Here is a 20,940-nt window from a genome sequence, read left to right on the forward strand (position 1 = left end):
CCGTGGCGGGGGAGCCTGTGTGCCCAGGGCTGTCTGTCCCCGAGCTGGTCCTCTGGGAGTGGGCAGGGCCTGTGGGGGGGTTGGTGGATACACCACCTGCCTGCACACGTCCTGGCTCTGTTCTTGTTATTAGCTCCTTCTTGCCTGTGCCACCCTAGGAAGTTATAGAACCTCTCCGGGCATCGTGTGTCAGTTGGGGGTGCCAGTGGAGTTTCTGCCTCCTGGCATTTCACCAAAGGTTAGAGAAATAACCCAGGGAGAGCCCCAGTGGAGACTCGGCAAAGGCAGGCCTCCTAGCCACAGGGAAAGGGGGTCAGTCCCCGGCCAGGGCCCGAGTTTATATCCTGGGGGTGCCCCCAACCTATCTGTGCACTTGCCGTGCGACCTCGGACACGTGTGGTGCCCAGTCTTTGCCCCTGGGCCCAAGCCCAACGAAGAGTTCAGGTGGCTGAGGGCACGCGAGTGTGCGCCGTGAGCTGGAGCATCCCTGAGAGGCAGGATGGGCGGGTGTCGTTCCTTGGGGCCTGGACGCTGCTCCCCGTGTGAGCGAGGTCTTTCCGGCTCTGGCTTCTCTCTCAGCTGCCAAAATAATTATTTTCTCTGTGTCAGCGGGTCTTGGGGCCAGCTCGCCTTTGGGAAAGGCCTGAGCCGTGGGTGGTGGGGAAGCAGGAGGCCGATTCCAGTTGCGCCCCAGCCACCGACTTGCGGTGTGACTCTGGGACGGGGCCGGTCGCTCCCCGTCTTCAGGCCTCAGAGTCTTCCTCTGAGAAATGGGAGAGTCGGAGTCCGTGAACGCCAGGGCTGTTTGTGTCCCTTGTCAAGCGGTTTGGGGGCAGCCGGCGCCAAAGGGTCAGGATGCCAGCCCTGGCTTCGGAGCGTGGGACTTAGGGCCTAAGGCTCCGTGAGCCCGGTCCCAGCCGCTGCCAGGTCACTGCGGTCTCCGCTGACCCACCCGGAAGCTCCCTGTGTGTCCAGCGCTGCTGTGCGCTCCCTTCCACGGCCTGTACAGCTCCGTGAGGGCCCCTGGTGACCCCTGTGTTCCCATCCCATGGATGAGAAAATGGAGGCACAAAGAGCCTTAAGAAATTTGCCCAAAAAAAAAAAAAAAGAAAGAAAGAAATTTGCCCAAAGCCACACACTTGGTCAGAGGGTGAAACCGGGCCTGAAGCAGCCACCGCACACTCTTGTCTTCCCAGGTGGGCCGGGTCCGGGGCCTCCCGTGGCCCCTGGCCCATGTGGGAGCCCACGGTTAATGTGGCCCGCGCGCTGCTCTGTCCTCTGTCACCCCAAGAGGCACTCAGGCCAGAGTTCTGTTTCCCATTTCTTAGAGGATGCACAGGCCCGAGGAGCGTGGCAAGTGTCTGCCGCCACCCAGCAGGGTGCCTTCGTCACTGGGAACGCCCCAAACGGGAGGTTCTGTGGCCGGCCGGCACCCTGAGGAGCTCCCCACCCCCGGCCCGGCCTCGGGGTCTGGTCCTCCGGGATCCCTGCAGGGAGTGAGCAGAGCGGGCGGTCCCGAGGCCCTTGAGGAGCTGGGGCGCAGGACCCACCGCCACCCCGTGAGGGTAGTCGTGCCCCACCACCAGTGGGGGTAGGGGCCCAGGCTGCCCGTGCCTCTCCCTCCTTGTGTCATCTCCACGAACCCCGTGTACCCGCAGTTCCTGCCACCCTGCCTGCAGCTCCCTGTGCTACGGGCACCACCGTCTCTGGCCTGGACCCCTGGAACAGCCTCCACACTGGCCTCCCTGCCTCCTCCTGTCCCCACCAGTGGCCAGAGGATCTTCTCAAACTAGAACTAGGGTCCTGGCCCTCAGCTGCCCAGGCCCCCCGTGTGGCTCCTGTCCACCTCTCGGGGATTGGCCATGCCGCCTGAGCCCCGCTCACCCCACCGCTCCTTCCCTCACCCCTACCCCCCACCCACTCTCGAGTCCTCCCCTGAACCAGGCTTTTTCCCCCTGTCTTCAAGTCTTCACATCTGCTGTTCCCTTGGCCTGGAATGCGGTTCCATGCATCTCGGCCTGCCTCTGTCTGGCTCATCCTTCGACCTCACTGCCCCGGAGAGGCTCCCCTGAACCTCGAGTCTACGTCGCGTGGCCCCTGTGACTCATTCTTTCTGAAGGCAGACGCCTCTTCTAATTCTGTAGCGTAATGAGCAGAAGCCCCGCAAGCACGGGAGCCACATCCTAGTCACAGCCCAGGCTGCTCGTTCCGTGTGTCTTGAGCACATGAGTGGACACCAAGTGCGTCTGTCTCCATGTGTCCTCAGTTGCTCCTAGAAACCCCGAGAGAGACTGTGGTCCCGTTTGACAGGTGGGGAGACCGAAAGCCAGGGAGGCCAGGAGCATATCCACGGAGCTGAGAACTGGCGGGTGTGGGGGGGAGGGTCAGGGCATCAGCGTGCCCCCCTTCCTCTCCCTCCCTCCAGTTCTCCAAATGGGGATGCCTGGGTTTTGCTGGCAGTAGACTTGCCGGCGGAGGGTGGGCAGGTGGGCTGTGGCGCCTGCTAGCAAGGACTCCTCTGACCACCCCTTCCTATTGCAGCAGGATGGAACTGGAGTGAGGCAAAGGGCTGAGCGCTGCTGACCAGACGCGGGACGCTGGTGGTTCGCGGGTCACTGAGGTAGGTGTGCAGCTGGGCTGGCGGGGGAGCGTCTGCCTTCGGCTCAGGGCATGATCCCAGGGTCCTGGGATCGAGTCCCGCATCGGGCTCCCCGCATGGAGCCTGCTTCTCCCTCTGCCTGTCTCTGCCTCTCTCTGTGTCTCATGAATAAATACATAAAATCTTAAAAAAAAAAAAAAAAAAAAGAAGAAGAAGAAGGGGTTTAGCACATCCTGAGTGGACTTTGACGGGGCCCCAGTGCTCATGGGTGGCCTTGGGTGCAGCCACCCCTGCCTAGGCCTCGCCAGCTGTCCGGCCTTTCTCTAGAGTGTCTGCCAGGGTGGGGGCTGGGGGAGTGCACCTCGGGAGAGGGGCAGCTTTGGTGTCTGTCTGTACCACTCGCTCCCGTGGCACACGGGCCCCAGATGCTGAACAACATGGTGACCACGCGGAAGAGGCCCGGGCGGGCAGAGAGGACTGCTGGCTGGCATGGGTGTTGCGACCGCCCGCCCCCTTCCCTCCCATAGACACACTTGAAGGACCCACATGGGTCTCGGGGCTCTGGAGTCAGAGTGACTGCATCCACATCCGGGCTCTGCCCCTTGTCCATCACGACCTTGTGCGGTTTCTCTGTGCCTTGATTTACCCATCTGGGAAAGAGGGATGGGTCCACGGCGGCTGCCCTCACGTGCGCCGCGGCACAACGGGTAGCAGTGTGCACCCAGGAGGAGACGTCAGCATTGCTGTCGAGGGCCCGGGGACCCTTCCTTCATTCCGTGCACCTGCGCTCCCACCGTGCCCTCCTCCCCCAGCACCCGTTAGCGCCAGCATGGACGTAAACTGGTCCTCCACCGTAATGAGGGTTTGGGGCTCCCCAGGGAGCTGCTGAGAGTAGCTGCAGCCAGAAGGTCCTGAGGCTGAGCCTCTCCCAGCCCTGCCTCTGGCCTGGACAGCAGCGTGTCTCATCGCAGAGCGGCATTTCAGGGTTGATCACACTTGGCCCCGTGTCAGAGGGTGACCTGTGTAATCCCTCTTTGCTCTGCGGGCTCCCAACCCAGAGATGAGAGGCCTTCACAAAAGTGCTGACCTGGGCCAGGGGCCCTTTGTCCCAAGGCTCTGGGGCCCAGCCAGGGGAGGCAGTCTCTGCTCTGGCGTGAGGCCTCGGCCAATCAGCTCCCTGCCGCCCTCGGTCCTGAGGCCCCTGGGCTTGCAGGTGCCCAGACACGGGACCCGGCGGGCCCTGGGATGCTCCACGCTTCTGTCGGGCTCTGGAACCAGGGTGCAGGGCTGCAGGAAAGCCCGGCTCCCTGCTCTCGGCTCGTGACCTTGGACTAGTCCTTTCACTCCTGTGAGAGTGAGAGCCAGTGTTCTCATCTAAAAATGAGGGTAATGACACCAGCACTGCTGAGAAGGCCATTATGGGCATGCTTGGGAGCCTGAAATATTTTTAAATGTTACAGCTTAGTGAGAGTCTACTGTGTACCAGGCACTACACTCCTCAAATACATATTTCTCCCCACGGTAATCCCGTGAGGAGGTGTGTTTAGTGCCTCATTCTCCAGAGGCTCAAAGTGGTTAAGAGACCCATAGAGCTGTAAGTAGTGGCGTGGGGATTTGAACCGTGGAATTAAGTGGTCCGTGATGCCGTGGAGACCAGGGACTGAGGCGCTGGCAGGCCCGAGGTGGGTGCTCAGGAAACCACCTCCCTCTCTGCCTGGTGCCCTTGCCCGGCCCCGTCAGCCCGGCTGCCCTTGGAGCTAGAGGGTGGCCCCCGAAGGCTGGCGGCCGCCCCTCCCCACGGGGCCTGCCAGCAACTCGATAAGGCTGGGGGAACCCACTGCTAATTGTGGGGTAACCTCTGAAATTCTCCTTCACGGTGGGTTCTCTTTTCGGATGTTTTTCAAGGTAATTCATTCCCTTTCCAGAAATTGCCAGTGGCGGAGCATTAAGCAGCTGGTAATTAATCATAGGAGAGGCTTGGAGTTTATTCTTTAAAAAGGGGGAAAAAAAAAAAAAGAAGGAAGACTGGAAAGCCTTGATGGAAAAAGAAAAGAAAAGAAAACCGCTCCAAGGCAAGGGTGGTAATCGATACCTCAGTGTCCTAGAAACGGCCGGGGGCCGGGTGGCAGGACACGCTGCCGCTCCCGGTGCTCGTGGGAGTGACAGATGGGCAGCGGGGCAAGTGGCGCGTGTGCGGCTCTGCCCTTCACCGGCAGCTCCCCGGGCCTCTTGGAGCCGGTTGCTGCCTCTCCCTGGACTCAGCTCTGCCACCTGTGAAATGGGCAAAGGGCAGGTGGCAGCCTAGAAGAGAGTAGTAAATGGCTCTGTTCGCCACCGCATCCTGGTGCCCGGCACAGGGCCATTGCCCGATTGCTATTTTATTAACTTGGCAAGTGAGCGAATGGACGAACGGATGGTTTTCACGGTCCTTGTTAGCTGTCGCCAGTCAAGGAGGTGGTACCGGCCACAGGGCATCGTCTCTCTAGTTCTGTTATAATTTGGAGTGACAGCCTGAGTGAGGGGCCAGCTCTTTCCACTTTGCAGACTCATGACCGAAGGACACTCTTGCCCACCAGACCCTGGCCACTCGGGTTCGGGCCCTCTCCGTGGCAACCCCGCTGTCTCCCTGACATCCTTGGGTTCAACTGTCCAAGAGTCTGAGCTGTCTGGAGATATGTGTATATATATATATGTATTTTTTTGAAGTGGTCTCTGGGTAGGTAGTGAGTTTCCTGTCACCAACAGTATGCAAATGGGCTGGGGCTGCACAGGGCACTCAGGCAGCAGACTGGGCAGGGGTGGGGTGCAGGGGGCCCTCAGAGCATTCCTGAGTTTGGAGAGGGTGTGAGGTTCTCCAGGATGGACGTGGGGGGCCTGGACCAGCCCACAGAGGAGCCCCTTCCCAGAGGTGCAGGGGGAGAAGGGGGGTTGCGTGCAGGGCACCTGTTCCCTCCAGGGGGAGGAGCTGGCGCTTGTGCCCAGCCTCCCTGCCTTCCACCTGGGAGCCCCTCTGCCTCCTGGGCGCGCCCACGGCCACAGCTGCCCCGGGAGCTCCCCCTGGCATTTTGCTCTGAGCCCCAGGACCTTGTCACTTCTGCTCTCCTTACCCCGGAGACGCTCCTAGCCAGGCGTCGCCCGCAGACATCTGCTGTACGTCTGCTGTGTGTCATCGCCTGTGTCCTTGCCAGGCCCGAGCACAGCTGAGAATTCGCGGGCCTACAACCCGCCGCCCCTCGCCCAGTTCCCCGGCTCCGGCAGCGCGGTCCCCTCCCGCCCAGCAGCACACCGTGTGTGTGGCCTGGTGCTGGGGACGAACATCGTGCTGTCCCTGGGGACCCAGCATCCAGAGCCTGACCTCCCGGCTGCCCTCTGGGGGTCCCTCGGGCCCCCATCCCTGGCTGGTCTTCCCGGAGGTGCCGCACGGACTCAGCCTGGCCTCCGGGGCCACCGCCGTCTGCCCAGCCCCTCGCGTGGCCACGTCACGCACTAGCTGTCCACCGGTGCCCTGGGCTGCAGGCAGTTGCTCGGTGTCACCCCTCCCCGTCCCTGTCACGCATCCCTGTCACCCTTGCGCCCGCAACGACCTCCTGCCCCGAGAGCCCTCTGTCCTTGCTGCCGCGTGGCCTGAGCCTCGGGGAGCCTTCCTCCAGGCCCTGCTTCCTCTGCAAGGTCACACGAGGCCTCCTTCGGCCCGGGCCCCAGCAGCCCCGCTTCCCAGACGCCCTGGTCACTTCCTCCTGAACTCTGCTAAACTCGAATCCTTCCTTACGCTCTCATGATCCCAGGGTCCTGGGGTCGAGCCCCACGTCGGGCCCTCTGCTCAGCCGGGAGTCTGCTTCTCTCTCTCTGCCCTTCCCCACCTGCTTGTGCACTGTCTCTTAAATACATAAATCAAAAAAAAATTTTTTTATAGAAAAAGTCCCCTTTATGCTCTTAGACCCTTCAGAGTGCTCCCAGACTGCCCACCACCTCAGCCTTTATTTTGCCTTGACTACCTATTGGAAGGCTAACACGGAGACCCTTTTGCGCTCTTTTTTCCTTTGAAACCTGGTGTGTGTTTAGCACATGGAGCACGTGCAGACTCTGGGGTACGGTTGCCACGTGGGGTTGCCTCATTTGCAGACAGGGAAACTGAGGCTGGGGAAGGAAACCTCGCAGATTAGAGTTGGTGGAGTGCGCGCCTTCTGTGCAGGCGGGGCTGCCGCCGTCCTGTGGTTCACGGTAAGACCGGGGATGTGCCACACCGGTCGTCGCTGTAAACTGAGGCAGGCGGGACTGTGGCCAGTCCCTGGGCAGCCACACCTCAGGAGGAACGGAGGGAACACGTCGTGAAGGCTTCCGTGCCCTTCACACAGGGTTCTGGTGCTCCTGGGGCTTCCCTCCCTAACCCCCAAACAGCCCTAGACCAAGGGGACCACGGGGCCACGGGCCATGCCCCATGGGGGTCAGTGCGGCCCCTCATCCCTGCAGACACAGCATGCAGCCCGGAACACGGGGGTCCCAGGGGTTAGAGCACTCAGCTCCTCCCAGGGAGGGAGGATGTCCTCCCTCCTGCACCACCCAGGACGCAGCCTGAGCTGCAGAGGTGCCCCCTGGGAACCCAGATTCCCCCAGGATGGGGAGATGCCTGGGGAGATGCCTGGATGGAGGAGATGCCTCCTGCTCCTAGGGCTAGCCTAGGAGCAGGAGGGAGAGGAGGGAACCGTCTCCCCCAGAGCCTGGCCCTGCCCCGCCAGCCGGGAGGGACCTCACCGGAGTGCACCAGCCGCGGAGCAGCCCCCCTCCAGAGCCCTCTGCCCTCGGGAGCCAGTCTCCCCTCCGGCTGCACTTTGCTGCCTGCTGTGTAGACGGTGGGACTGCTGTGTAGACGGTTTGCTTCCGTTCACGCCTCGTGGCAGGAAGTCTTGGAAGGTTTAGGTGCTGGGCTTGTCCTCCCCGCACTACCCCTCAGAGGGGCCACCTCCTCCTGCCCGCTGGGGGGCCGCAGAGCTAGCCCCGTGAGACGACCGTCCCCTCCGTTAGCCCCACGCACCCATGGCTTCTCCTGGTCTCTGCTCCTCCAAGCCAGACACCTGCTGTCTCTCCTGCTGGACCGGAAGCCCCTCGAAGGCTCAGGGCAGACGGCACCATGCCCCGGGCCCAGTCCCTGGAACGCCTGTGCCCTCGGCTCCCTCTGGGGGTGGCAGGGGGGGTTCGTCTGGTATGCCAGTCCTTAATGCACAGGCCGGGCCATGTTAGGAAGGATCCTGAGGCTGTGCGCGGGCTCTGCGGAGCATGTGTCGTGTGCTGCCCGGTGCACGTTGGTCCTTTCAGCCCCAGCTCCTGGGCGTCCGTCCACTTGTCCAGTGTCTCAGTTCCAGGCTGCGGCCGGTGCAGGTCCAGGGAGGAGACAGTGACCTCGGTGTGGTCCTGCGGGTGTCGATCTGCTGCGGCTACTGGGCAGACTGTCCCAGGAACCTTCCAGAGTGCTGGGGTTATGGGGCCGCTTAACTCCCAGAGAGCTGACTGGGGAGCCCCAGCCGCACGCCCCCTCCCCACGCTGGCTGGTATCTGTGAATGCTTTTCCCTCACATCTGTCTTTCCTGTTAAGTGCTTCTCACCCTGCCTCGGTTCCGGTTTGGGAAACAGCACATCTTGCCTCACAGCTGCCTGGGACCCTCCGCTGCTTCCCCGAGGCTCTTTGGGGGCCTCTTCTGGAGCCGCTGGGAGCATCTCTGCTTCATAACCCCCGCGGGATGCACCTGGGCTGCCCCGTCTTCCGGCCCACACTCTGGGGGGGCCAGTGGGACAGCTCTCACTGGGTGTCCCCTGCTGGGCTCTCTCAGCCCCACAGCCCAGCCCCAGCCCCCCACCCTTGTCACCTCCTGGGGAACCAGCCTTCTGCACCCCCACCATCTCTGTCCCTGACAAACGCCCTCTCCACCGAGGCTCCCGGCCACCCTCTGCCCAGCAGCTCCAGGGTGGCCAAGCGTTGAGCCAAGAGGACTTTGATGAGTTAAACCTGTAAATAATCCAAAACATTTTCCTGTATGTGTGGAAGAAACACAGTAAAAACCCTTGCAGCCTTTAGCCAGCTTAGCCAGTCCCCAGTCACAGCTCCAGGAGGGCTGGTCAGGGTCACCCCATGCGTGCCAGGGGCTCCTCTAGCTGCTGCTTGCACACCTCCACTGCTGGAGAGCTCACCACCTCCCATCAGGGTTTGCTTATGCATGTAAATTTTGGTGTGGTAAGGAATGCAGTATGCGGGTGATGGAAGCATGGGTTTCAGGAACAGATGGTTCTGGGTTCGAGACCTTGCTCTGCCACCTACCAACTAAGTGAGTCTGGATAAGTTATTACACATCTGATACCCTCTGATAGGCTATAGGTGAAGAGAATCTACACATGGGGAGAAGCCTGCTCACAAGGGGTGCTGTGGGACAGATACGTGGTCAGAGCTGTGGCATCAGTCTTCTCCAGTAACGGACGATGGATGCCCTCAGGGAGCTGCCTCCCGCCCCTTTTGGCGCTGAACATCAAGTCCGGTACCCACGTCCTTCCCTCCCCAGAGACACTGGCCTCCCAGGCCTCTGGGAGCTCTCCAGTGGAAACTTGCAGGATGGCACTTGAAGATGGAGACATGGAACTTCCCCGAAGTGCCAACATACATGGGTCACTGGGGACACTTGTTCAAATGCAGATTCTCAGGCTCTCTCTTGAATCCCATTCTGTGAGTCTGAGACCTAGGGCTCTGAATTTTTAACCAGTGCCCCCTTTAATGCCTATCGTCAGGTCAGCATGGGATGGACTGAAGCCTCCAAAGGGGAGCTGGCCTAGAGGTCGGGCCCTGGACAGTGTCCTAGCCTCACTGGTTCAACTGGGACACACCTGTCCCTCCCGGTTGCTGAGCTTTCTCATGAATACACCAGGGGTTTCGTTGATCTGTAAGGGCTCCTCCTGTTCTTCTAAGTCTATGCCCATCAGAAGGACATTCCCTGGGGTCCTCTCTGTCAGGATCCCTGAGGCAGACCTCTGTGTTCCTGCCCCATTCCCTCTGGCCACAGAGGACTCAGGTCATCAGCTTCCTGCCAGCCCCAGGACCCCAGGGACAGAAAAGCTGTTCCCTGGGCACGATGTGCCACTTAGCGGTGCTTCCCCTGAGCCTTCCAGGAGGCCTTTAGATCAGCAGGCATCTGCCGAGTCCACTCAGGTCTGAAATCTCTTCTGCAGGCTGAGAAGGACCACTAACCTAGAGCCGGCCGGGGGAGGCAGGGGCAGGCAGGGTCATCTGGCTCCCCTGAGGGGCCTTGGAGCTTTATTAGTTAGCAAACATGGGAGCCTGGAACACCAGACCTGGAGGGTGGCCTTGAGGAGCCCCTTCCTTTTATAGATGGGGAAACCGAGGCTCTGGGTGGAAATGACTTGCTGGGTCACCCAGAGAAATGTGAGGAGCAGTGCCGGAACCCAGGCCCGTTGGCTTACAGTCTGGTCTCTGGACAGTGCCTGGCCACCCAGCACACCCCTCCTTGGGCCATCTGTCTGGGATGGAGAGCCCCACCAGGCCTCTGCGGCCCCTGGGAAGAAATGGGGCCATGTCAGGACGGGGACCACAGGCTTGCCTGCTCCTGAGCACTGGGCCCTTCTTTGACATGCCCCGTCAGCCTTAATCAACAGCCTCTGCTCACCTCCCGGGCCTCCCACCCTGGCCGGGACAGCCCCCCATGGAAAGTTTCCAGGAATATCCACGCTGAGGGCAACATGATCCAGAAATGAAAAAGGCTCTTGCTCCCTGGCTCCCTCCCATTTTCCACTCTCTGGTGCTCAAGGGAGTTAATAAGCAGAGGTGAAGACGCCGGCCCTGTCCTAATGAGACCTTATTTGAGGCGGCTGGAGCCCAGCAGGTGACAGAGGAGGAATTATTCACCATTGGGATGATGTCAGGGCCTGGGGTGCAGAGTCCGGGCTGTGCTGCCACTCGGATGAGGGACCAGGGCCCCTCTGACCACTGGCATGCAGCTCGCACAGCCAGCCCTGGGTGTGGGCCGGGGTGAGCGGCTCGGTCTCCATCCTGGGCCGAAGCCCAACCAACCGGGCCCTCGGTTCACACCCGGCACCTGGTACAGGACCCACCTTGAGGCCTTTCCGTAAGCCAGCCCCGCCTCCCCACACTCTCCATCTGTAGTCAGTAAGGCAGCAGTATTTAGTAAGCACCTACTGTTTGCATGGATCTGTGCTCCGCTCTTGGGGAGATAACGGCCACAGGAGACCCAATGGCAGCCCTCAGGTTGGCACAGTCCAGGCCAAGGTTCGCCTGCAGAGAAGAGAATTAGTCATATGCTGTGCCCTGGGGGCCAGGAAGGTGTTGAGATCCAGGCGAAGGAGCCCTGGGGAAGTGTGGGATATGGGAGGCTTCCTGGAGGAGGCTGGTTAGAGCCGATTGACAGACATTCAAAGAATTTTGAGGATTTCAGGTGGGGCTGAAGGTGAGACAGGACGAGCACAGCCCCAGGTCAGGATTCAGCCCCGACCAGGAGCCTGGATAAGCACCTGCTTGTGCATGTGGGTGTACATGGAGCATGAGCTTGTGCTTGGGGGTGGGTGGGGGCTGGCGAGGTGGCGGCCGGGGCGATGGCATTTGTACCAGAGCACCAGTGGCCACACGCCTGGGACCCGACCTGTGGCGGGGAACAGCAGGGAGGCCGCGGGACGGAGGAGGTGCTCAGGGCCTGCAGATTGAACCGAGGGTACGTGGCCTTCGCTTGGCTTTGTGATGAGAACCCAGGTCACAGCAGAGACGGGAGATGGGGGCAAGGCCGGGTCAGGGGCAGAGCCCAGACAGCCCAGAGTACCTCCTCAGAAGCCGGGGTAGGTGATGCCTGCCAGGGACGCAGGGTGAGCAAAGACGCCCGGGCCCCGCTGCCGAGCAGTGGGAGGTTCGTACAGGCATTCGGACCACCCCAGACAGACCCACCCCCCAGGACCTCTGGGACCAGATCCTGGAAAACCCGTGCCCGTCACGCATCTGTCACTAGAAGGCAGAGGACAGGGAGCCCCGGGGCCTCTGTCAGTCCTGATGATAAGAGCAATAACACCACCAGCAAGCAGGAGAGCAGCGTCTCCCTGGGTCCTGACCCCTTTGCGATCCGGGGGCCAGTATCATCTCCACGTAATGGAAGAGGGACACTGAGCCAGGGGGTTAAGAACACAAAGCCTCCAGGGGCCAAGGCCAGGCTGGGAACTCGCGCCATCTCCTGTAGGGTCGTCCCACCCAGCCCTCACTGCAGACTTGGGGAGCATCTTCCTGACACAAACTCTGAGAAATCATTTGATATCCTGTTACCGATCAGTACACGGGTCCTTCTGGTGACTTCCCAGCTCTGTGGGAGGTGGAATGCCCAGTGGTTAGAGAATGGGCCCTTCCCCCAGATGGGTCTTCTGTAACACACATGAATTATCTGGCAGCCTTTGGGGCCTGGCAGTTTGATAATTCAGGTGTTTATATGGTAATGACTGCGTGGCCAGGCCTGAGAGGAGGCAGTGAGTCAGACGACAGATTCAACAGGAATTACAGGCACTTAATCTCAGGGCACCGTGGCTTTTCTAAATCTGCCGTTCCGCACGAAGCATGAGCTGGCCGGGGATACCTGGGTCCCCTCCACCTGGGGCTGGTGCACGGTTCCCTGGGGCCGGGCCATGCCGGACCGTCTTGGCCCTGTCAGTGGGGCATTGGCTGCGGAGTTTCTGGGTGGTGCAGGAGCTTGGTGGCTGTGGGTGCAGAAGATGTGAAGGGTCAGGGGACAGCCTGTGTGTCCCAGTTGCCAGCAAATCTCTCAGGCCCGAGGATAACCTGCTGCTTTTTTAGGGCCTTCTGGAGAGTCATAGGAAGAATTTTAAGAATAGGCCTCGACCTGGGCAGCCCAGGTGGCTTAGCAGTTTAGCACCGCCTGCAGCCCAGGACGTGATCCTGGAGACCCGGGATCGAGTCCCATGTTGGGCTCCCTGCAGGGAGCCTGCTTCTCCCTCTGCCTGTGTCTCTGGTCTCTGCCTCTTTCTCTGTGTCTCTCATGAATAAATAAATAAATCTTAAAAAAAAAAAAAAAAGAAAAAAAAGAATAGGCTTCGACCATCAAACAGAGAGAAGTGACTTGCCCAGGGTCTCGTGGCCAGACCCAGCCCTGGCTGTTAATCACGGTGATATTGTTATGTGTGTGTGTTTTGAGGGAGTCTGGACGATAGTTGTGTCGGTTAGTACTTGCCCCGTATACTTCATACGCATCTAATTTAATTTTCATAAGCCCTGCTTAACAAATTAGTAAACTACAGGACAGAGCAGTTAAGTCATGTGGTCACAGAGCCCTTGGGAGACGGGGTCAGAACTTGAACCCAGCTCCATCTGACTTCCAAGCCTGCGCCCAGCCAGACCCACGGCACAGAGCACCTGCTCTGGGCGTTGCCAGGGGAGAGCCCCTGCCAAACAGGAAGATCAGAGGTGGCTTCCTGGAGGTAGTTTGGGTTTCCCTCCAAAAAACCAGAGATCTTGAACCTTTGGGTCCCCAGCTACGAAAGGCCCGGTCACCTGACCTCCCTGAGGCTCGTCCCCTTGGTCACAAAATGAAAAAGAAAAGGGCCCCTTCGCCGGGGCCCGGGAGGACAAGGCAGGTGGTGGGCGTGTTCCCCAGGTTCCTCTGGGGGAGCTGAGTGGCCGAGGTAGCCACGGGTAAGGCCTGCCCAGATCGGGGCCCAGAGCCCGCGTCGCCTCAGACGGCTGTCACAGCCAGGGCGGCTCGGCCCCGGGACGCGCCCGGGAGGGCCAGCAGGGAAAGGCCAAGGCAGAGCGGTGAACCGCGTGAGTGGAGACCAAGGGCACGGCCAGCCCCCAGCACCCAGGTGTCCGCTGCCAAGGGGTGGGTGGCAGCAGGGGCCTGCGACGAGGCCTGGTGGCTCACGCTCTTTGTCGGGCAGCGAGGAGCCAACACAGCCAGTGACCTATAGAAGGACCCGAGGTGTCACTTCTCACTGAGCTGGCATTGAAATGCAGCCTATCAGGGTCCCGAGAGGGAACGTGGTCAGAGAGTGGCTCTGCCCCCACCCCGGGGACTGGTGGGAAAAGGGTGCTCATGTCAAGGAGCCCCTGCGGCAGCTGAGACATCCTTCCTTCGGCGTGTCGGGCCTTCCAGTGCAAGGCCAGTGGGCGTGGGGATTGGAAGAGGCCAGCGAGTCCATTCAGAAACGGGGCCGGGGTGGAGAGGTGTACGCACACGGGGTACCGGCTAAATGTGACATTTCAGGGACATGGGGTGTTAGGGGCTGGGGACGCTGAAGAGCCAGCAGATCCCACATCCTCTACAAGGGGACACCGAGGCCCAGAGACAGGAAGGTTCAAAGGGACCCGGCTCATCACAGAGGTGGATGCGGCCACTTCCTTGCACTCCTGCCCTCCCCAGGGTGGGGCGGGGGGGGGACTTGCCACCTCCCGCTCCATCTAACCTTCCTCCCCAGGCCACCCCCTGAGCACAAGCTGGAGGCCAGGCTGGAAGGGAGAAGGGACAGCGAGCTTCACCCGCGGCACCTTGCTAAGCCGCGGAGGGCTCACTTGCTCCGTCTCCCGTCCTCCCCGTGTGTTCCTCGCTGTCATGCTCCTCCTTCCACTCCCTGTGGCTCCTTCAAGCACCCATTTTTGTCTGTTTCCTTCCTTGGCTTTCTTGTGTTTTGCCCGGCCAGCAGGAGGGCAGCCTGGAGCTCGACCCCGAGCACCCACCCCCGGGGCAGCCTCAGCGCTCTGTGAGCCGAGAAGCTTCTGTGTCCGTGTCTGCAGCGGGCCTCCCCGGGCCAGCTCACAGGACTCCCGGGAGCCAGTGCGAGCCTGGCCGTCACTCGCCTGGAAAGTGGCTCCTGTTTGGGAACAGGAATGCCCTGGATAGGAAGAAGAAGGGAGGGGACGGTCGGTGAAAAAAACAAACAAGCAAGGGATTATGATCCCTGAAAATGTGCTCTTTGTCTAATGCTGGAATGTGCCCAGGGAGTCAGCAACGGGGCACGGGGAGGGCGGGCGCTGTGCCGAAGGGGCACGGGTGGAAGCCACGGTGGAGCAGTGGGTGGGGTGCTGCCCTGGGCCCCGTTGGGGATGTGTGTCCTCTTCCCCTAGAAGCCTCATAAATATGTGGCCAATGAGAAGAGCCGCTGGGTCTCTCCAAACCCCCGTGTGAGCAGAGCCTCCTGCCCCACCAGCATCCCCACCAGTCATGCGGCAGACCTTTATTTAGCACCACCTGTGTACCAGCCCTCTTCTGCGAGTTTGGGAAACATCAGTGAGCAAGAGACCAGGCCCCTGCCCTCATGGAGGCAACATTCTAGCAGGGGGAGGAAGAGCCTAGATGTTTCGAGCTACAAGGCCCTCGGGGACAGTCCTGCTGCCTGTTGGTGGTCTGCGAGGGCCTCCTGTGCGCCAGGGCACAGCCTCCCGCCTGTCAGTGCAGCCCAAGGCTTTTGGTGCACACGGGCTGAAGGCCCAGAAGCTTCCGGAGAGATGTGGGGCCCACGGGACCGGTGTGTGTGTGTGGGGGGGGGTGCTTTCAGCCAGCCTGGGCTAGTGCTGCTTCCGTCAGCGAAGAACAGAGCTGAGAGCGGCCCTGGGAGTGGGTGCAGAAGGGGGCTCGGCGGGGCAGCACGAGGCTTCCAGCTCCGGGGGTGCCCACTGGCTGACCCTGGAGAGGGTCCCGAACCCCGGTGTGCCTCAGTGTCCTCATCTGCAGCACACGATGCTCAGACAGCTCACCTGGGCTCATTCCAGGCTGAAATGTGGTCACAGTGCCCGGCTTGTAGGTACCAGCCTGGGGGGGGGGCGCAGGCTCCCTTGGCCGGGGGACTCAGTTGGGAATCTGCCAGTCTGGTTAGTGGTCATTCTTTCTTCGCCATAACCTGGTGGCATCGGGGCGCCTCTTCTCTCTGGGGGCCTGTTCCCCGCTCTGTCCGTCCAGGGAGCGGGGTGTGCCGACGTGGGGGCCAGGAAGCCAGGGAAGGCGGTTTGGCGAGTGGGGGCACCGGGTGTGTCGGCTGCTAACCGAGCCCTGCCAGCTGGCAGGCACGTGCGGCCAGAGCTGTTCCGGGGTAAGGCCTGACGGGGATCCCTGGGGGCCCTGGGGGGCCGTGGAGCTCCCCTGGGCCTGCCAGGGCTTCCCGAGTGCCGCGAGGCCCGGGATTTCTCTCCCGACACAGCCAGCAGCAGCAGAGCGCGGCTGCTCCCAGCGCCTGGCAGGGACCCGTAAATTGAAAACATGATGTTTCCTGTCAGAGGCCAGCGCGGGGCTGGACTCGGTGTGGCCTTGGAAAGCTGGCCTCGCTCTCAGGAAGCCCTGCTCCCCACAGCACCGCCACAAAAACAGTGGAAAAGTGAAACCTTTTCAAGTCTGTGTTTCCACTGTAAACAGGGGATGAAAGCTGGCCCCTGGCCTCCTGGCGCTGCTCAGCCTTCCTCTGCCCGCGCCAGCCTGCGCAGTCTTTGGAGGCACCTCAGCTGCCCCCTGGGCCCCAGACAGCGCCCCCCACCCCCGCCCCGATCAGAGAAGCCCAGGCCCCCTGACCATGAGGGCTTCCAAGTGTAGGTCAAGCCTCAGGCCTCAGTACCCGTCTCATGAGGTGAGAAGGACGAGGGGAGGACACCAGGGTACAGAGAGGGACAGGACGCGCCCAAAGTCACACAGCGACGTGGGGGCAGCCCTGGCCCCTCCTTCCTGCCCACAGTGACGTTCCAGGGCCTACAGGCCCCCGGTGGGAGGCTCCGGTGGGTGGGCTCCGTGCCTGCATACAGCCGGCGCCCACTGCAGCCAGGGCTCCTTTGCCTGGGTCCTGCAGACGAAGAGCCTCGCACGAGTCGCGTTTAGTGGGCTTAGTGGCTTATTTCAACTCTAAGAACATCCTTTACTCCGTATAGTAAATGTAAATGCACTCTTGTTGCAGGATGTCTGGAAGTCCCGTAAAAGTTGAAAGAAGAAAAATAAAACCCGTCCGTGATCCTCCCACCTACCGGCCATCCCGATCGGCATTCTGGTGTATTTCTTTCTGGTCACTTTATAATTTCCTTTCCTTCTCTTTGGGACTTCTATCATGAGCAGGTTTCAGGGTGACTCAGTGTTCCTAGAAAATGTGATTCTTAATGGCCCTGTGGAAGGACCTGGAACAGGGCTCAGGCCGTCTCCCCACCACCCCCCGCCCCGGGTCGGCTTGGCCCCCTGGCCGGGGTGGGGCATTGGGTGGGGATGCAGTGGGGAGAGACCCCAACCCTGGAGTTCCTGCTGAAGGCGCCCTGGCCTGGTCCCCGGACTGGAGAACGCGAGCGGCTCTGATTTCCCTTGTGACCTCTGGCCTGTCTGATCGGCCTCCCCACCTGTGAATGGGCGAGCGGGGCCCCACGAGTCCTCGGGGCTCATCAGCCTGCCTCAGAGCCAGCTGCCTGCAGGCAGACGTGCCTCCCTTTGGTCCGTCCAGCACTGGGTGCCTACTCTATGCAGGTGTTGGCGCATCAACTTGATGAGAGGCCCCTGTTCGTAGCCCTGTCCTCCCCACAGTCGTGCCTCCCACACTCCTGCCCCTGCTAACGCTCCGGCTCCCCAGGCCCTCCTCCTCGCCAACCCCTCACCAGGCAGCCAGCTGGGCGGGGGCGGCAAGGGTCCCAGGAGGAGCCATCTCCGGCCCCCTCCATCCGCCAACGTCCTTGGTGGCCCTTAGACAGCTTTATGGAGGACGGATGGAGGCTGTCTCCCTCCTGGCAGGTTTATTTCTTCATTTTTCAAGCCTTGCTCTGATTTTTCCGTGTCGGCTTCCCTGGTCCCCTCTCCCCCTCCCTCTGCATGCTTCCCCTCCCTCCCCCTCCAATCTGTCAGCCCAGCCAGGAGAGAGGGCCACTGGCCTCCAAGGTGATTGAATTATTGGGGGGGGGGGGGGAGACAGGCCAGGGTTTTCTGCGTGAGTGCTTTTGGCTTCCTGCCCTTGGAGAGGGGCTGGAGGAGGGGGTGCGACTGGCGGCGACCGTGGGCCGTGGGTTTCCCAGACTGCCCTGCTCTCTCCTGTCTGGGCCCCAAATGAGCTCTGCCACCGATGGTGTGGGCTGCCCGAAGGCCACTGCCCCTCTGCCCAGCCCGGCCCTGCTCAGGGCTCGGTTTCACCCCCAACCAGATGGGCAGGTCTCTATCCAGGCGAAAAGGGGAAGGAGAGGTGTTAGGGCAGCCTCGAGCCCTGACTCACACAGGGAACCTCTCACCCGTTGCTGGCGGTGCTGCGGGCCTGGGACCCGGGACGAGGAAGAGAAGGAGGTTGACACATAAAGCACCTACTGTGCGCATGACTTCATGAAAACCTCCCCTTTGCATAGTAGCTCAGAGACCGGTGGCAACAGGTCAGGGTTCCTGGCCTTGTTCTTGCGGCTGAGAAAGGTGCCTGAGAAACTCCTCCTGCTGGCCCCTCGGCTCCTAGGCGACCAGAGGGGTCTGGCTGGGTCTCTTCAGGTTCTCCAGGGAAAGCAGAAAGCCAGACACTCAAAAGGGGACCCCGTAACTGCTTGGTAGACTTCCTTCCACTGGAGCGAGAGCAGAGAGGCGAAGTCCCTAGCCCCAGGTCACACAGCTCGAATCGGGGCCCGCTTTGCCGGTCTCCAAGCCGTCCCTCCCGGTCTGGGTGTCGCCAGGGGAGGCTGCCGTTCCAGCTGGCATCGTCCAACCTCAGGGCTGCTCGGGGTCCCACCCCCTTCCCGCTGGTGTCCGTGCTCCCATCAGGCCGCACGCTCTCGCTCTGTCCTGGCCGCCGCCGTCGCCGTCGCCCAGAGGAAGGGCCGGGAGGGAAGCCCCCTCCCCCGCTCTGCTCGGGCTCATGGAAATGAAAAACACATTGGCTTCATTATCCCTGGACTGAATGAGCAGGGTTGCCATGGTGACAGCCATCTCGGGCCCGCGAGGGGGCAGGGAAGGGGCTGGCAAGGCCGTGGCAAGTGGGGACCGGGCGGCAGGTGAGCAGGTGCCCCAGGCGGGCAGGCGGTAGGAGCAAGTGCTCCCGTGCCACCCACCCCTGCGCCACCCACCCCTGCGCCGGGCCCCTGGCTTCCGAGCCCCGCCTGCGGGCGGAGAGGGGCAGGCAGGCCCCATCCTCCACAGACCGGCCCCTCACCCACCTGCACCGCGGCCTGTCCTCTGTCCCCTTCCAGGAGGATTTTGCTGAGGGTGAAGGTGGGCTCGTGCCTCACACCATCCTAGAGGCCAAGAATGAGGGAGGAGGCGGGAGGTGGGGGGCCAGATGAAGGAAGAGGGTCCCCCCCACTCCCCTCGCAGAGATCAGTCCTGGGACTGACTCCACAGGCCTCCCCAGGGGCCAGGGCTGAGGATGCATGAGGGTGCCAGGCTGTGCACACCCCAGCACTGCAGTGTGACAGAGCCCGTCCCGCTGACCCGGTCCTCCAGCATAACCCCCCTGACAAGAGGATGGGTCATCAAATAACCAGCAGGGAAATAGGCCCAATGGCGGTTGTGGGGATGCCAGCAGGGCGTCCTGGTCCAGCACAGCCTGTGCCTGTGGAGGAAGGTCCCCTTGCCGCCAGGCCTGGGCTGGGCTGTCCCCGTGACCCAGACCCTGGCCAGAGCCAGGCGCCCTGATACCCATATGGGCTCACCTTTTCCCAGAGCCTGTCACCCCAGGGCCTGAGACTGAGAGCAGCACCCCCTTGGTAGGCCCAGGTCCTACCTCCGATGTGCTCGGGCTGGTCCAGGGGAGACAGACTGTACCTCCTTTCTCCTCTGGCTCCCTGATGGCGTGGGGGCCCAAGCTGGCCCCCTGGAGGATCCCCAAGCAAACACTGCGGCCTGTCTTAGAGCAGATTGTCTCGGCCGGCCCCTCCTGGTGATCCAGAGGCACTCAGGAGCATCGAGTGCCCACTAGGGACTTCCCTTTTAGACAACACTGGTCAGAGAAACCCCACACTGACTCCAATCCCAGTTTCACCCTGGCCCCGAACCCTGACTTCAGACTGAGCCTCCAGCCCAGCCTTCTGGCCCAGCCGCCTGGGCACACTCCCACCTGTGCTGAGTCCAGCCTCTGTTCCAGCTGTTCTATTTGCCTCGCCAGGTCTGGCCACCTCCTGCTTCCTATTTTAGAAGAGGAACCCCCTGCTGCCAGAGGGCACATGACTAGTCCAAGGGCACAGAGACTCTGGGCACCACGGCCTGGGGTGGGATTTCTCTTTCCCAAGAGACAGATCCTTTCATTCCCCGATGACATGGGTCAGGGCTCCACATGGCCCTAGACCGAGAGCCTGGCAACTCCAGGGGCTGGGGACAGGCTCCGTGCCAGAGCAGGTTTGGAGAGGAGGCAGAGAAGATTTTAGCTCCTTGACAGCTGTTCTTGGTGGAGGGGGCCCGACCCCAGCCTTGCTGACCGCGCCTTAGCAAGCGGACATGGTGCTGCGGCCCCTCCTGCGGTGGGCCGTGGGCCTCGGAGGAGACAGGTGGTGAGCAGCCAAGCTCGGCAGATGTGGTCGGGGTGTCCATGACACGGCCATAGCCTTGCCTCCCTGCCAAATGGAGGTCGGTGCCGGGGGGGAAGGCAGCGCCGGCAGGAGGAACCCCGGCGCCTCCCTGGGGGAGAGGAAATCCAGGGGTTCCCAAACAGCCACCTGCCACTCGGATCTGCAAGCAGATCCTGGGGGCTCAAGCTAAGATGCCGATTCCCCAGCCCTCCCAGGGAGGCTGGGACAGAGCCCAGCAGTCAACCCCAAACCTCAGACCGTGGGCAGCGCTTGCCTTGCTGCCTGCAGGGGCCTAGCCAGCCCGTGTCAGCCTCTCAGGCCCTATGCTCCGGGCCTCCCTGCAGAGGTCCCCTCCCTGTGCTTCTGGTCCTAGGGTCACATCCCCTTGCTGGGCCTCCCCGGGTCCTGTCCTACAGAGGGCCAGCCTCAAGCCAACCCGGGGGCCTTGGGCCTAGCCCATCCCCCTCTTCCCTCTCATCCATCGTCCACCCGCCCCAAAGCCCGCAGTCCCCATGGCATCTGTCTCCCCACCATTGACCTCCTCTGACTCCGCGGCTGTGTGTCCCGGGCCCGCCTCCCAGCCACCGCCACGGCTCCCGCCCGGCTCCCCGCCCATCAGCTGAGGGCAGCCGCTGGGCAAAGCTGTCATTTTCCCTGCCAGGAATTATAGGTTTGGGACTGAGGGAGTCTGAACTGCAGGAGGAGGAGCCGGGCCTCTCACCCTGATGCCAACCCCAAGAGACACCTCACGGAAAGGGTGGCCTGCTGTGGAGTGCTTCTGGGGCCGGGTGGGGATTTCTGTAACCCAGTGTCACCCCGGCTGTGTGTGTGCATGTGCGCGTGTGTGCATAGCCTC

General features: G+C 61.8%; 1 protein-coding gene across 6 annotated transcripts in view; it reads left to right on the forward strand.

The window, feature by feature from the left end:
• ZMIZ1 (zinc finger MIZ-type containing 1) overlaps positions 1-20,940 on the forward strand; it is a 231,297-nt gene that overhangs the window by 84,744 nt on the left and 125,613 nt on the right. For 4 of the 6 annotated variants that reach the window (XM_038534458.1, XM_038534464.1, XM_038534462.1 and 1 more), the window contains one exon: positions 2,542-2,620. The exons of 1 other annotated variant lie outside the window; for it this stretch is intronic. The gene's annotated coding sequence lies outside the window, so the exon portion shown is untranslated. The remainder of the gene's footprint in view (positions 1-2,541; positions 2,621-20,940) is intronic. One more of the 6 variants, XM_038534460.1, reaches the window with a different exon arrangement.

Source organism: Canis lupus, chromosome 4, assembly GCF_011100685.1.
Source record: "Canis lupus familiaris isolate Mischka breed German Shepherd chromosome 4, alternate assembly UU_Cfam_GSD_1.0, whole genome shotgun sequence".
NCBI lineage: Eukaryota > Metazoa > Chordata > Mammalia > Carnivora > Canidae > Canis > Canis lupus.